The sequence below is a fragment of the Lathyrus oleraceus genome, chromosome 4, assembly GCF_024323335.1.
Source record: "Lathyrus oleraceus cultivar Zhongwan6 chromosome 4, CAAS_Psat_ZW6_1.0, whole genome shotgun sequence".
Classification (NCBI taxonomy): Eukaryota; Viridiplantae; Streptophyta; class Magnoliopsida; order Fabales; family Fabaceae; genus Lathyrus; species Lathyrus oleraceus.
Window position 1 is genome coordinate 304,402,992 of NC_066582.1, and position 16,813 is coordinate 304,419,804.

Consider the following 16,813-nt stretch of genomic DNA (forward strand, 5'->3'; position numbering starts at 1 on the left):
TAGGTTATTTTTATGCATTTTTAATTTATTTAAAATAGTTTCTGACTTTTAAAAATGCTGAGATTTTTCGTCAAACTTTGTTTGACCATGTTGAACTTGGGATAATTCACTTGGACTTTTCAAAGTTGATTTGAAGTGAGTTTGAAGTTTGACCTTTCTTTATTATTTTAATTCAAGTTTTATTTTAAATATTAAAAATGCCAAAAATATTTTATTTGTTTCTTGACTTCTAATCTTCATTTTGCTTCTGTTTTCTATTATTTGACCTTGATCTTCTCTATCTTTGGTCAACACTTATTGATTAATACATACCATTTCCATTAATATACTTTAATTCTTCATCTTCTTCTTCTTCTTCTTTTTTCTTTTTTTGATCAATGAGTTAAAGATTAGTGGTTAGCATTGATACATGGAGGTTTAACCTTCCTTGATTAAAATCTAATTCATCTTGATTATGGATCAAGTGAATGGCTTTGCATTGAGGATAGATTGCTTCCTAAATCATGCAAAGAACCTAAATCAATACAAGATCATTTCTCATCTTCTTCTTTTTGGCATGACAAGTTGTTGGAGTTTGATTCACTAATCAAGACCTCTAACTTGTGTTGTTGCCTACATTATTATTGACCGGCCTCAGATAGTTGTGACTTCTACATAAGTCCAATTACGATTGCTTAACATAGCGCTAAATTTTCCTTATGGCACACTAACTATTAACACTAACCATTAACCATTAACATTTAATTCTTGCTCTTTACATTTATGCAATTTACTATTCTTGTACATATTATTCATTTGTTTTGCCCTTTGCTCACTTGAGCACATGTTTATGTTAATGCAATTTGCCTTTTGCTCACTTGAGCACATAATTGTGTATATATTATTGTGCTTTTGTTTTGTTTTGATTGTTGTGGACCAAATGCAAAGAAATGGACAAATGGACTTAGTTTCTAGGACATTCCCTATGCAAATTGGAGTAAAAGGACCCTAATGTTGAAGATGGATTAGAAGGACCAAACCTCTAAACTCACTCTTGTCCATTCTTGATTTGTTTCATAAAACTCTTTGATGTGTGTGTGCTTTTGTGCTAGGGGATTCTATGAGAACTCAATTTGAAGAACTATTACCATGTTCATCCAAAGTGAAAGATACAAGAGGAATTGGGGATCTTCTAAGAGCTTGTTTGATTATGATGATTGCTTGAGCTTACAATTATTTTGCTTGCATATTCCAAAGGATGGGAGCTACTTGGATCATCAATATGATCTCAAGAGAGGAACTCTATTTGTGGTCTTGTTTCTTATCCCTCATCTCTTGTATGATTAGGACTTTAGCCATTCTTATTCTTCCCTCCACTCTAACCCAAGCCAAAACTTTTTGTGCAAACATTAACATTTGTTTTCAAACATTAGAAACCTAAGCCTTATGCTTTTGATTTTCAAACTTTCTTTTTATAATACTTATTTTGAATTGAACTTTTAAATCAACTTTGACCATATTTTGTAAATACTTTTCATTGGTAAATATAACTTATTCAAATACTTTTGTGGTTTCAATGGCCACTTCCTTAATCAAAACTTTTCATAACCTTTAGCTATTAGGTTTGAGTTATCCTTGAGGTAGATGTAATACTCACCTATATCCTTAGTGATGGACAATGAGTCTTCCATGCTTATTATAGGGTTAACCCCTCACTAGCATGTTGAAGCTATCCTCACATGGTGGATTTGTGGTTTTAGGTTGAGTTTTCTCCATTGGATAACAAAAGACCTTAAGGCTTTTGGACCAATCAATTCACCAACTTGTTTTGAGATTTTTACCCCGAACTACGAGGTTTTGATCCTAATCTTTTTTAAGATGGTACGTAGGCAATGGGTTTATCCATCCAAACACAAAAAATGTAAATAATTTGTATATTCTCTTCTCATCTCTTGAATCATGTTTGCACAAACAATTTTTCACAAAATACCGACCTTACAACAAATATGAAAAGGGCTCCCTAGGAGTACCTAGGATGTTTTGGGTGCTTAAAACCTTCCCATTGCATTACCAACCCCCTTACCCCAATCTCTGGCATTTTTACTAGTTTTTGATTCGATAAAACTTTTAGGTTTTTGTTCGCTTTCTAACCATTCCTTTGGATAAATAGAAGTGCGGTGGCGACTCGACTTGTATGGTTTACCTTGGATTCAGTCAATATCTCTGATGGTAATGAATACCCCGCTACAGAAAAGTGGCGACTCTGCTGGGGGAACATTTGCCTTGTGGGTTTTGCCTACTTTTCATATTTGTTGTATTGTTGTGTATATTATTTTGTGACATATTTTTGTGCATTTTGGGATTACTATATTGTATGTAATGATTGAATTGCTTGAATATTAATTCCTTGTATGCTTGGTGATCTTTGTGAGATGAGTTCTATACCAGAACTCGAGTGCACTTAGGATAGGGGAATGGCATAGTCTTGTTGACTTGTGTGGAGTTATTACTTAGCAAGTTGACTTGCAAGCCCATTCACTTGGTGGAGGTCATGTTGGGATCAATAATGTCACACAAGTAGTTGTGGTTAGACATTACTCTTTCCAATATAGACCTTAGAAGCCTAGCACCTTAGTTTACCAAGCCCATCTCAGCCTATTCTTAGGATGTAGTGCGAAAGTCGTTCAGGTGTAAGATTTGATACGATTGTTACGCGATACTACACTCATAAGAGTCTCTCTTGAGAATATTTTTGGAATACGAGTAGTCGTTTATCCGATAATATCCGAAAGATGGGATGATGACTATGGAAACCTCTTGTAGAACATGTCTAGCAGGTTTAAACCCTAGTACACTCCCTTTGGGTGGTTCTTAACCAAAACTCCATGCTCGTGACTTGCAATAAACCCATGATTCATGGTTGATCTGTTCGTGTGTCCTTAATATCAATGGAACTTGGGTGTTGATAAGGTGTAAACCATAATCCACCAAAATGGATGATTCATATTAAGGTTGACATGATCCATCCCATGACCTTTGTTTGGTGTGCTTTGCTTGATCCTTGAGTGTGATTGTTGCGTTCATGCATTCATGCACCCATTTGCATCCATATCATCAAACGATAAGAAAAATTTCAAGGAACTTAAGAGGTCTATTTGCAAATTTTCAGACATGGAAAGACAAAGAAGGAATACAAAGAAGTACAGTTTCAGACAACCCGACTTGAAAGAGCTAAGGAATTTGACATCTTATGTATTAGATCCCTTGGGTTTCAAGGCTCGTTTTGGGAAGCTTCTATCTATTCTGACTACTCAGGTGGACTAAGGATTGATGAGTGTATTGGTGCAGTTTTATGATCCCTTGTACCGTTGCTTCACATTTCCGGATTTCCAGCTTTTGCCCACGCTTGAGGAGTATGCTTACCTTGTGGGTATACCTATTCTAGACCAGTTGCCGTTCAGTGGCTTAGAGAGTGTTCCTACTTCTCAAGAGATAGCTGATATGTTGCATATAGATGAATCTCTGGTTGGTGCTCATATGACTACCAAGGGTTGAATTCAATGTCTCCCTTTTGAGTTCATCATTGCTCAAGCTATTATGTATGGGAAGGCCATGAGTGAGGACGCCTTTGGGTCCATATTTTTACTTCTCATCTGTGGGCTAGCTTTATTCCCCAACATCGACAAGTTTGTGGATGTGAACGCTATTAGGATCTTCTCTACTCTTAATCCCGTTCCGACTTTGTTGGGTGACACTTACTTTTCTTTGCATATGAGGAATGCAAAGGGTGGTGGTACCATTGTGTGTTGTTTGCCTCTGTTGTACAAGTGGTTTATTTCGCACTTGCCACAAACAATCGCCTTCAAGGAGAACAAAGGATGTCTACGGTGGCCCACGAGACTTATGTCTCTCACTAATGATGATATCTTTTGGTACAACCGTGTATATGATGGTTGTAACACCCCAGAATTTGCCCTCCTCATTCATGCATTCATTTAGCACTTCATATTTCATTTCATCATGTCAATTAGAATTAGATCCGAAAAAAAAAATCGAAAAAAAAAAAGAAAAAAAAAAAAAAATATATATATATATATATATATATATATAATTTTTTACAAAAAAAATAAAAAAATAAAAATAATAATAAAAAAATAAATAAAATATAATAAAAATTTTTGGACTTGGGTCTCTCTCATTTGAGCCCACAAAACCATGAAATTCAGTCTATAAATACCAAAGCTTCACTTGGGAAAAAGGAAGAGAAGCAAAATACTCTGAGGTTTCCTTGGAACAAAACCCTGGACAAAACCTGAAGAGAAACCTGACAGAGAACTCAGAGCAGCCTCCAAACCCTGAAGGGCCTCACGGGTGCAACTCAATTTCAATCAAGCTCTCCAATCAGGTTTTCCCTATTCCCATTATTTTACGCCTTCAATTTGAATGTTTTAAATGTGTGATGTATTATGAAGGGATGAAACCTATGCCTTGAATGTTTAATCACATGATTTCTGAAGTGTATGCCACAGGGTTTGAGGTTTCTGAAACCATACTGTTATCCATGAAAAAAATGCTTATGGTGTTTCACTAACCCTTTTGTTGAGTTTTTGTGAGGGCTCACATGACTTTTGCAGGGATAACTTGCGTGGTTTCCCACTTTATTTGTGGGATAACCCCTAGAGGTTCATTCCGATTACCTGTACTGACTCACCTTTCTTTGATGGCATTAGCTTGGGAGATCCCTGGGTTTCTTACTCCTTTAATTGCTGTTACTTCGGATCTTTATCCGTGTGGTACTTTTACCTCTTTTCCGCATTTTATCGCTTTCTTAGCTGGAAGACCTCGATATGAGGCATTTGTTTTCTTTTGTTTATTTACTTCTGAGCCCCTTGTTGGCACATTTACTTTATACATGTTTGTTTTGTATGTGTTCGTATCCCTGCAGGTAGCGCGGTTCCTTCATCAAGGACTGCCTTTTTGCCCTTGAGCATCCCAAACCCTAAATCCCAAAGCAACACGTTAACTCCTACTACAGGCGAGTAAGTCTCCAAAGGTCGAGCATCCGGTAGATTGCGTAGTGACGTCGTTCGTCCAAAACCCCATCCATAACCCCATAGTTAGCCGAACTACGTTTTGCTCTGATTCTCAGGCCAGATGAGATACGTAGGCATAAGACGCGATGTCTTAGCGAGCACACATCCCCCCAACCCATAGGTCAGCCGAGCTACGAAGACTCTGATTCTCATATTCAGATGAGATACGTATGCAGTGGATGCGACATCCGCGCGAGTCATTTTCATTTAACCCTTTTTTTTTTGGCAAACAGCACAAGATAAACCCACACCCTTTAGACGAAAACTACAAAAGTGGATCCCGTAGAGTACTACGGATGCGTAGGGGTACTAATACCTTCCCTTCGCATAACCGACTCTCGAACCCAAGATTTGGTTGCGAGACCCCGTCTTGTCCTTTCCTTTTTCAGGTTTACTTCGAGCGTTTCCTTTCCCTCCTTTGGGATGAATAACGCACGGTGGCGACTCTTCTGTCATTTTCTTTCGCCGGTTGTTTTTTTTGCGCACTGTATTTTTCAGGTTGCGACAATGGTGTGCAGATTATCGACTCTTGTGGTGAATTCTCCGATGTGCCTCTTCTTGGTACATGTGGTGGGATTAACTACAATCCCATTTAGGCACGTCGTCAGCTTGGGTTCCCCTTAAAGGATAAACCAAATAACATTCTGTTAGAGGGAGTGTTCTTTCAGGAGGGTAAAGATCCCCGAGGCTTGAAGGGCAGGATGGTCCACGCTTGGCGCAAGATCCATAGGAAAGGAAGGAAGGAGCTAGGTCCAAAGAACTGTATCGCTTTGGAGCCCTATACCTCTTGGGTTAGAAGGAGAGCTTCTGAGTACCTCATGCCTTACGAGTATCCGAGACCTACACCTTTGGTTATGGCGGGGCCTTCAACCCTCCCTGACCAAGGAGTAGAGGAGTTGAGAGACGAAGATCGTTCGCGTGCTTGGATCCGTGAACGAGAGGAGTTGCTTTAGCAGATCAGAGAGAAGGATGCTTTGATAGAGTTCCTCGAGCACCAGGTTATTGATGATCCTGATGATGCATAGACTTCTCTACTTCCTCGGTCTTCCAAATTTTGGAAGAGGAAGTACGATCGACTCGCCAAAGAGAAGGCATACATGGAGGCAGCCTACGAGAAGGAAGTGAAGAGGCTTCGTGCATCCTATCTTCCAGTCTCCAGAGCTTTAAATGATTGCTTCTAGGGTTCCATAGGATGTTCATTTTCCTTCTCTCTTGTACTGTATTTGGTTACCAATACTGTACTTCTTTGGTGTAAAAATATTTCCAAATGTTATTGATATAATATTTCCATATGTGATAAATGTTCCAATATTTGCGAATAGAACTCTAAAGTTCCTCTGATAAATAAAAAAAAACAAATCATATGCACAAGCAGGTTTTGCTCCAGGCTTCTTGTTCTATGGTTTAACTTTGTGTTCTTCATTTATTTTAAAGACAAGCTGACTCACCGATACTACACCTGAGCCAACACATCAAGACTAATGGATCATTTGGAATAAGAGAACCGTGAGCTTAAGGAGGAAGTAGCCAGATTGACTACCCTGATGGAGTCATTCATGGCTGCCCAGAGCCAGTCGTCTCCGACACCTTCAACTCCTCCCCAGAGGAAAGTCATCTCTGAGATTGTCTCATCAACCGTGCCTGCGGCCAGCGCCCACTTCCCACCAACAGCCATGCCATCCAGGTTTCTATGGGGGATGCCTCCCAACTTCATACCTAAGGGTCCTGCACCCACCTTTGCTTCTCTGCCGGCATCTAGCCCGGTCCAAGTTGTTCCTCCTCTTGTCGTGCATACTATGCCTAGAGTAGATGACACCATCTATCATTCCAAGCCGTCTGAAGGCCTAGATGTCTATGAAAAGATGGATGCTATGAATGACCAATTTCTTGAGCTCCGCAAGGAATTGAAAACTCTTCGAGGAAAAGACCTTTTCGGCAAGTCTGCTGCTGAACTCCGCTTGTTCCCTAATGTCAAAATCCCTGTAAAGTTCAAGGTACCTGACTTTGAAAAGTACAAGCGAAATACTTGCCCTCTCAGCCACCTGGTTATGTATGCCAGGAAAATGTCGACTCAGACCGGCAATGACCAACTTCTCATTCACTACTTCCAAGACAGTTTGTCCGGTGCTGCCCTAAGATGGTACATGGGCTTGGATAACGCGAACATCTGATCCTTCAATGACCTTGGCGAGGCCTTCGTCAAGCAATACAAGTATAACGTGGATATGGCTCCCGATAGGGATCAATTGAGAGCCATGTCACAGAAGGACAAGGAAACTTTTAAAGACTACGCCCAGAGGTGGCGAGAGGTAGCAGCACAGATTGTGCCCCCGCTGGAGGAGAAAGAAATGACCAAGATCTTTCTGAAGACCTTGAGTTCTTTTTATTACGAGCGGATGATTGCCAACGCTCCTTCTGACTTCACCGAGATGGTGAATATGGGGATGCGTCTGGAAGAGGGAGTCAGGGAAGGGCGCCTGACCAAAGAAGAAGGCTCTTCTGCCAAATGGTATGGGACGTTTGGAAAGAAGAAAGATGGCGAGGCACATGCTGTGACCTCCCATGTTAAATCAAGAAGACCCTCGGTGAGGAGGAAGACCGTGCGTCCTGCCGGTAACCAGCATCAGGTGGCTCACATAGAACCTGTTTTCAGAGACAATCAGCAGTATTAGCATCACAACAGTAATCAGGAACATCAACATCCGCAATATCAACAACAACACCATCCTCAACAGCAGGCCTACCAGCCTCGAAACAATAATCAAGCCAGTACAAGCTACGAAAGGAATAGGGTCACCTTTGATCCTATTCCCATGACATATGCAGAATTATATCCGTCTTTGATAGAGAGGAAGTTGATTACTCCGCGAGACCCACCGACTCTACCTACCAACCCTCAGTGGTGGTAAAAGCCCGAATTACACTGTGTTTATCATTTCGGTGCTCCCAGACATGACGTGGAAAATTGCTACCCACTGAAGACCAAGGTTCAAGACCTTGTGAGATGTGGTATTCTGTGTTTCGAGGACGTAGGTCCTAATGTAAAGAAGAACCCATTGCCTGAGCATGGGAAGTCTGTCAACATGGTCAAGGGTTGCCCGGGTAAATACAAAGTCAAATATGTCAGTCATATTCGGCAATCTCTGGTCGAGATGCATAGACTGATGTGTGAGTACAGTCATTACGAGCACGACCACGATAGATGTCGAGTTTGCACTGTTAATCAAAGAGGATGTCGCCAAGTCCGCAAAGATGTTCAAGAAATGCTGGATGAAGGAGTCATTGAGATACTTCAGAACAAAAATGTTGACGAAGATGCTGATGAAGTCAACGTAATTTCTCCGATATTTCGGATTCCTGAGCCTGTTATTCTCAAGTATGATGGTAGCAAGCAAAAGGCTTCTCCTTCTTTGACCATTAAACCAGCTGACCCTGTGCCATACTCTTCTGAGAAAGCAGTTCCTTATCGCTACAATGCTGTAGCATTAGAGGATGGGAAAGAGATGCCCTGCCCTGTACCTCTGTTGTTAATATTGCCGACGTCAGCGGCCTGACCCGTAGTGGTCGTGTTTTCTCGGCTCCGCTGAAACCTCAAGCTAATGTTTGAAGGGCTGATGCTGCTGATTATGTTGAACGCCGGGTTGGGATTGCTGTGAATACTACGAATCCGACACTTGTTGCCAAACCTACCTCCGTTGTAAGAGCTCCTATCCCTGTTGGCCAAGGTGGAAATGCGAAAGAAGATTGTGATGAGATGCTGAGGCTCATCAAGAGAAGTGAGTACAACGTGGTAGATCAGCTTCTACAGACGCCATCAAAGATCTCTGTACTATCCTTGCTGATGAATTCAGAACTACACCGAGAAGCTATGCAGAAGGTGTTGGATGTGGCGTATGTAGATCATGACGTCACACTAGAATAATTTGACAGTATTGTTGCAAACAACACCGCTTGTAACAATTTGAGTTTTTGTGACGCTGATCTCCCTGAGGAGGGAAGAGACCACAATTTAGCACTACACATCTCCATGAGCTGTAAAGATGATGCCATGTCCAATGTGATGGTGGACACCGGATCATCGTTCAATGTGTTTCCAAAGTCCACTCTTGCAAAATTATCTTATCAGGGGCCTCCCATGAGGCAGAGTGGAGTGGAGTGGTGGTGAAAGCTTTCGATGGGTCCCGTAAAACTGTGATTGGAGAGGTTGAGCTCCCAGTCAAGATAGGACCAAGTGATTTCCAGATCACCTTCCAGGTCATGGACATTCACCCATCGTATAGTTTTCTGTTGGGCAGACCATGGATTCACGAGGCAGGCGCCGTGACATCCACCCTACACCAAAAGTTGATGTTCGTCAAGAACAAAAAATTGGTGGTAGTAGGGGGAGAGAAGGCTCTCTTGGTTAGCCATTTGTCTTCCTTCTCTTATATAGACGCCGAGGATGAAGTTGGAACTCCGCTCCAAGCTTTATCTATTGTTGAGCCTATTAAGAAGGGAACTTCTTCATTTGCATCCTATAAAGGTGCTACGTTGGCCATTGAGCATGGTGCAACTGCTGGATTGGGGCAAATGATTAAGCTGGAAGACAACAAATCCCGGGCTGGCATAGGGTATTCTTCTGGCGTCTTCAACAAGCAAGGGCTGTTCAAGAGTGGTGGATTCATCCACACTGGTCAAGATGAAGAGGCTGCTGCTATAGTGGAAGATGATGAAGAGGAAGATTCCGACAACTGCGTCATCCCTGGAGGGATCTGTAATAATTGGGTCGCTGTTGATATTCCAACAGTTATCCATAAGTCGAAGTAATGTTCATTGTGTTTAAAAACCCTCCTCCCATGCCAAAAGGAGGAGTGATGACATTGTTGGCGCATACATACCATGATATTTTCATTCAATAAATTCATGTTAAAATGTTTGTTTTTCCAATCATTTTCCCTTTTCGCTTTTGCATGAAATTGGTGATCACATAAAACCCTAAAAATAAAAATAAAATCAATTTTCTCATCTGTACAATGATTTGCCTTGTTTGAATTTTAAAATCTCTTTTATATCCAAAATCATTATGCAGGTTGATCAAACCCATTGAACATAATGATCCAACACCATCTCCCAACTTTGAGTTCCCTGTATTTGAGGCGGAAGAAGATGATGTTGAAGAAATTCCTGACGAGATTACCCGTCTACTTGAGCATGAAGAGAAGATCATTCAACCACATCTTGAGAATCTGGAAACAGTTAACTTGGGGTCTGAAGATTGTGTTAAAGAAGTGAAGATTGGGGCACTCCTGGAAGAATCTGTTAAGAAGGGGTTAATTGAGTTGCTACGAGAATATGTCGATGTCTTTGCCTGGTCGTATGAAGACATGCCTGGTATGGATACTGATATCGTGCAACACTTCCTGCCTTTAAAGCCTGAGTGCGTGCCTGTGAAGCAGAGGCTCAGAAGAACTCATCCCGACATGGCAGTGAAGATCAAAGAGGAAGTTCAAAAGCAAATTGATGCGGGGTTTCTGGTGACTTCTATATATCCTCAATGGGTGGCCAATATTGTGCCCGTGCCTAAGAAAGATGGGAAAGTCCGAATGTGTGTGGACTATAGAGACTGGAATAAAGCCAGTCCGAAATATGATTTCCTTCTACCACATATTGATATGTTGGTAGATAATACAGCTAAATTCAATGTCTTCTCGTTTATGGACGTATTTTCCGGATATAACCAAATTAAGATGGCACCCAAGGATATGGAGAAGAAAACATTCATCACACCTTGGGGAACATTCTGTTATCGAGTGATTCCCTTCGGTTTGAAGAACGCTGGAGCCACGCATCAATGACCTATGACTACCTTGTTTCATGATATGATGGACAAGGAGATCAAGGTATATGTTGATGACATGATTGCAAAGTCAAGAATGGAAGTTGAACATGTAGAGCACTTGTTGAAGCTTTTCCAACGTTTGAGGAAGTATAAGCTTCGGATGAATCCTAACAAGTGTACATTTGGAGTCCGTTCCGGCAAGTTATTGGGCTTTATTGTCAGCAAAAGAGGTATTGAGGTTGATCCCGCAAAGGTCAAAGCAATACAAGAGATGCCTGCGCCCAAAACTGAGAAGCAAGTCCGAGGTTTTCTTGGTCGCTTGAATTATATTTCCAGATTCATATCCCACATGACTGCCACATATGCGCCGATATTCAAGCTCCTCCGGAAAAGATCAATCTCATGATTGGACCGAGGATTGCCAAAAAGCCTTTGGCAGTATTAACGAGTATTTGTCTGAGCTTCCGATTCTGTCTCCACCTGTGGAAGGGAGACCATTGATTATGTATCTGACAGTTCTTGAAGACTTAATGGGTTGTGTTCTTGTTCAACAAGACGAATCAGGGAAGAAAGAATATGCTATATACTACCTGAGTAAGAAGTTCACCGATTGTGAGTCTCGATACTCGATGCTTGAGAAAACATGTTGTGCTTTGGCTTGGGCTGCTAAGCGCTTACGCCAGTATATGTTGAATCATACGACTTGGTTGATATCAAAAATGGATCCAATCAAGTATATATTTGAGAAGCCTGCTTTAACTGGGAGGATTGCCCGTTGGCAGATGTTGTTATCTGAGTATGATATTGAGTATCGAGCTCAAAAGGCTATAAAAGGTAGTATCTTGGCTGACCACTTGGCACACCAACCAATTGAGGATTATCAGTCAGTTCAGTATGACTTCCCAGATGAGGAGATTCTGTATTTGAAAATGAAAGATTGTGATGAGCCTACGCTCGACGAAGGGCCAGAACCTGGTTCCCGTTGGAGCATGGTGTTTGATGGCGATGTGAATCAATATGGAAATGGTATTGGGGCAATGATTATTACTCCTCAGGGCACACATTTTCCTTTTACAGCAAGGCTAACTTTCAAATGCATGAATAATATGGCGGAGTATGAGGCCTGTATTATGGGATTGGAAAAATGTATTGATCTTAGGATCAAACATCTTGATGTTTATGGTGATTCGGCCCTTGTTGTTAATCAGATTAAGGGTGAATGGGAGACGAATCAACCTGGCCTCATCCCATATAGAGATTATGTGAGGAGGATTTCCACGTTCTTTACTAAGGTTGACTTCCATCATATTCCTCGAGATGAGAATCGGATGGCAGATGCTCTTGCTACACTTGCTACGATGACCATGGTGAGACTCTGGAATGAAGTTCCCAATATCACCGTGATGCGCTTGGACAGACCAACTCATGTATTTGCAGTAGAGGAGGTACAAGATGACAAGCCATGGTATTATGATATCAAGTGCTTTCTTCAGTACCAGATTTACCCGCCTGGGGCATCGGTGAAAGATAGAAAGACTTTGAGGAGATTGTCAGGCAGTTTCTACCTCAATGGCGATGTGCTTTATAAAAGGAATTTTGACACGGTTCTGCTCAGATGCGTGGATAGACACGAAGCAGACCTGTTAATGGCTAAGGTCCATGAGGGTTCATTTGGTACTCATTCCAATGGACACGCCATGGCTAGGAAGATGATGAGAGCAGGCTACTATTGACTGACAATGGAGTCTGACTGCTGCAAATATGTGATGAAATGCCATAAGTGTCAGATTTATGCAGACAAGATTCATATTCCCCCGACACTTCTGAATGTGATTTCATCACCATGGCCTTTCTCCATGTGGGGAATTGACATGATTGGCATGATAGAGCCGAAAGCGTCTAACGGTCATAGATTTATTCTCGTAGCAATTGATTACTTCACTAAGTGGGTTGAAGCGGCGTCATATGCAAACGTGACCAGGAAGGTGGTTGTGAAGTTTATCAAGAATCAACTCATACGTCGTTATGGTGTGCCGGATAAGATCATTACTGATAATGGATCTAACTTGAACAACAAGATGATGAAAGAGCTGTGTAGCGAGTTCAAGATTGCACATCATAATTCTTCTCCTTACAAACCCAAGATGAATGGGGCTGTTGAAGCTGCTAATAAGAATATCAAGAAGATTATCCAGAAGATGGTTGTCACGTACAAAGATTGGCATGAGATGTTGCCATTTTCCTTTCATGGATATCGTACATCTGTCCGCACTTCAAAAGGGGCAACCCCTTTCTTTCTTGTTTATGGCATGGAGGTTGTGCTCCCAGTAGAGGTGGAGATCCCGTCAATGAGAGTTTTGATGGAAGCCAAGTTGACGGATGTTGAATGGGTTTAGAGTTGTTATGACCAACTGAATTTGATAGAAGAGAAGGGATTAACTGCCATGTGCCATGGTCAGTTATATCAGCAAACGATGAAGAAAGCCTTTGATAAGAAGGTCAAGCCTCGTGTGTTCCGAGAAGGCGACCTTGTACTCAAGAGAGTCTTGTCTTTCGCGCCTGATTCCAGGGGCAAGTGGACTCCAAACTATGAAGGTCCATATGTTGTCAAGAGAGCCTTTTCAGGCGGGGCTTTGATCCTTACAACTATGGATGGAGAGAATTTCACTCGTCCTGTGCATTCAAATGTAGTCAAGAAATACTTCGCCTAAAAATAAAAACAGAATAGCTCGCTAAGTTGAAAACCTGAAAGGGCGGCGTAGGCAAAAAATGAGCGTCTCGGTGGATTGAAAACCTGAAAGCGCGATCCAGGCAAAAGTTAGAGACATATAAAAAAATGATGAATATGTATCCCGCTAGATTGAGCACCTCATCTTGGGGAAATCTAGGCAAAAAATAGGGATTTGGCAAGTAATTGCATCCTGACAAGACTTTGTTCTACAAACTATCATCTGTCAGAGATTCTCGCTCAGTCATTGTCAACTAAAGCTTCAAATACATCGGATTCAGAGTTGGTGCAGAAATGGTCATTATGTTCAATATAGCCCTTTTCCAATATATATCACCAATTTCAAATTTGTAAAAATCTATGGAGTCTCGCCATTTGCAAACTACCATTCCATTAAATAAATTTGAGCCATTATCCAATTATTTTTCACTCTTATTTGTTTTTATTCAACAAATGTTTTGCATGTTTTAATTGAGAAATATCATTGTTTTAAAATAAATAAATTTTTCATAGTGCGTTTTAAACAAAGTGAACATTCACAATGATGAAAGGATACTTGGGATGTCTTCAGTGCTCTCCCAAAGATGGTATGATTCCCAACAGGGTAAGACATTTGGTCCTATTACCAACATGATTGTATCCTCTTTTTTCGGAGCCTATTTGTGTTTTTCCTCCCGAGCGGGGTGGTTGGTAAAGCTATTCATCTTTCTTTCCTTCAGCGGAGTAATGATCGTTCCTCCTCGGCAAATGCGATTTCGTCAGTAGTACGATATATGGTGGTGACCCTGGATACTTCTGATTGGTGGTTGTTCCCCACAAAGCTACATCCCCCCTCTGATAATTTCCCCAGTAGAGTTGTTTTCACGATAAATTTTATCTGTGTGTTGATGTTGTCCCTAGCTAGGGTGGCTAATGTTCATCCCCTTGTAGAGATCTTTGGTTCCCAGTATCTTTCGCCCTTATCATATTGGATGTTATCCAGTGGGTCTGGCTTTCTCTCTCGAGATGTAGTACCGGTTGTTTGTTCATCAATTTGCAGACTTGTTTGTGTTAGATATGTCTGTTTTGTCAACATTCATCATACATAAACCATGCATATATGCATAATTTCAACATTCAAATATTCATGTTGCATTATTTGCCATAAATACCTTTGTTTGTTGTCTCCTTCTATTCAGTAATATATTTCACCAAGCAGATGTTTGCGTCTGATCTCTCCATGTAGAGTCAGCCCCATAAGCAGAAAGTGTTTATCCTTTCCTCCATATTCCCCACTGAGTTATGTCCTCGTGGATGATTGTCGTTTTTGTTTCCTCCCAACACATATATTGGGACAGAGTTCTCCCCTGAGTTATATCCTCATAGGGATGAGTCTTGTTTCATGGTGTCTCTCTAGTTTTGTTCCTAGATTGGCTTCTTGGGATTTTCCCTGCACTTCCCGTAGTTTAGATGAATGATTGCTCAGTAACCAGTAATTATCCATCTTTTCCCCGACGAAGTCTGTGGCTTTCTACCCTCATACCGGTAGTTATAAGTCCTATTGATGTGGTTTTCTACCCTTATACCGATAGTTGTAAACCCTATTTCTATCCCCTTGCAGAGTTAACCTTATTTTTGTTCAACCTAACCGATGACGGTTACTCTTCCGTGGTTGTCTACCTAGTATCTGGTAGATGTAATTCCCTCTTTGACGATTATCTTTATCCAATATTCGGTATTGATATTCCTTCACCTTTTGAGTATGTCTCCCAGTAACCGGTGATATATCTCCCGGATCATTGCCTTCGTCAATGTATCCCCAGCGAGTCATCTTTCATTTACCGATTGTCGGTAATGATTATTTCTCCATGTGATTTGGTCATCATTTTATACCTAGTATTTGGTATCCCGATGCCGTTTCTTTCGGTCGATTTATCCTTTATTAACCCAGCAACCGATTGTGGATAATCTTCCATGCGAGTATATTATCTACGTTCTAACGGTAATAGATAATATATCTCATGCGCTCTTTGGTCGAAGCCTTCTGCTCTTCCCCAGTCGAGTAAGATTCGTATCCCCCTTGGGGAGTCGAATGCCCATCCTGTAATCGAGTTTGCTTTTAGCCCTCTTTTGGATGATGAGTGTCTGGGAAATATTCCCCAATTCACGCTTGGTCGGTCACCTATTATATGCCCAGTAACCGATATCCCTGGTGTTCCTTCCTTCTGATCCCTATTATGACTTTTGTCCCTAGTGGAGTCAGATTTCCCTGAGTCGAAATATACCTTCTAGGTTTTCCTCAGAAGATTTTTGGATGTTTGATATCTCTCACCCTTATACCGGTCTTAGATATTCATTCTCCCTGAGCGTGTTGTTCTTTCACCCTTATACCGGTGTTTCGATCACATGTCTCCTTGAGCTTATTACCCAGTAATCGGTAATACCTCATCCTGTTGTTTCTCCAGGTGAGTCCTGTTTGGACCTTCCCCAGTGAAGTCCCTTAGAGGATTTTCCCCATTTGAGTCCGAATTTTCATCTGAAGTATCCTTTGTGGATAGTTTTGTTGTATTGGCATAATCCCCAATACATGCACCTCTGAGTCAGCTCGGGTCTTTCCATTGATTTATTTTCATGGAACTCTTCTCCTGTCTCTCAGCAAGTTCTAAGTCGTGACCTGCTCGCGCAATTTTTTCCCTTTCTTATCCCAATTAGAGTCCCCAGAGTCTCTGTCCCATTGAGTGTGCTACTCATATGCATTGTCAATTTCTCCTGGTTTCTTTTCTCTTTGTGGACACACATCTCCACAAAGTAATTATCTTTTGCATACATACATGTGCATCACGAGGTCTCTTAGGGACCAAAATTCGTCTCTTTGTTATTATTTAAGTCCATTCTACCTCGTCGAGACGAAGATTTTAATCTTCACTTCTCCGGCTAGAATGACCTTAAATAGGGGCATATGTAAGACCCTAATTTTGACCCTAAGATCCCTCATGGCATCATAACCTTGCATTTGCATAGCCTCAAGGATCATAAGCATCTTGGTTCCCTTGGCCATTGGGTGGGACCTCTTGTGAGTTGGTTTGAGATCACCAAGCATGCTTGAATTGTACATTATTGCATTTTTCATTCCATTCACTAAAACCAAAAGCACAAAAATATGTCACTAACATCTCTTGTTTGTAGCTTGAGCAGTCACAAGGTCTAAAGCTCCTA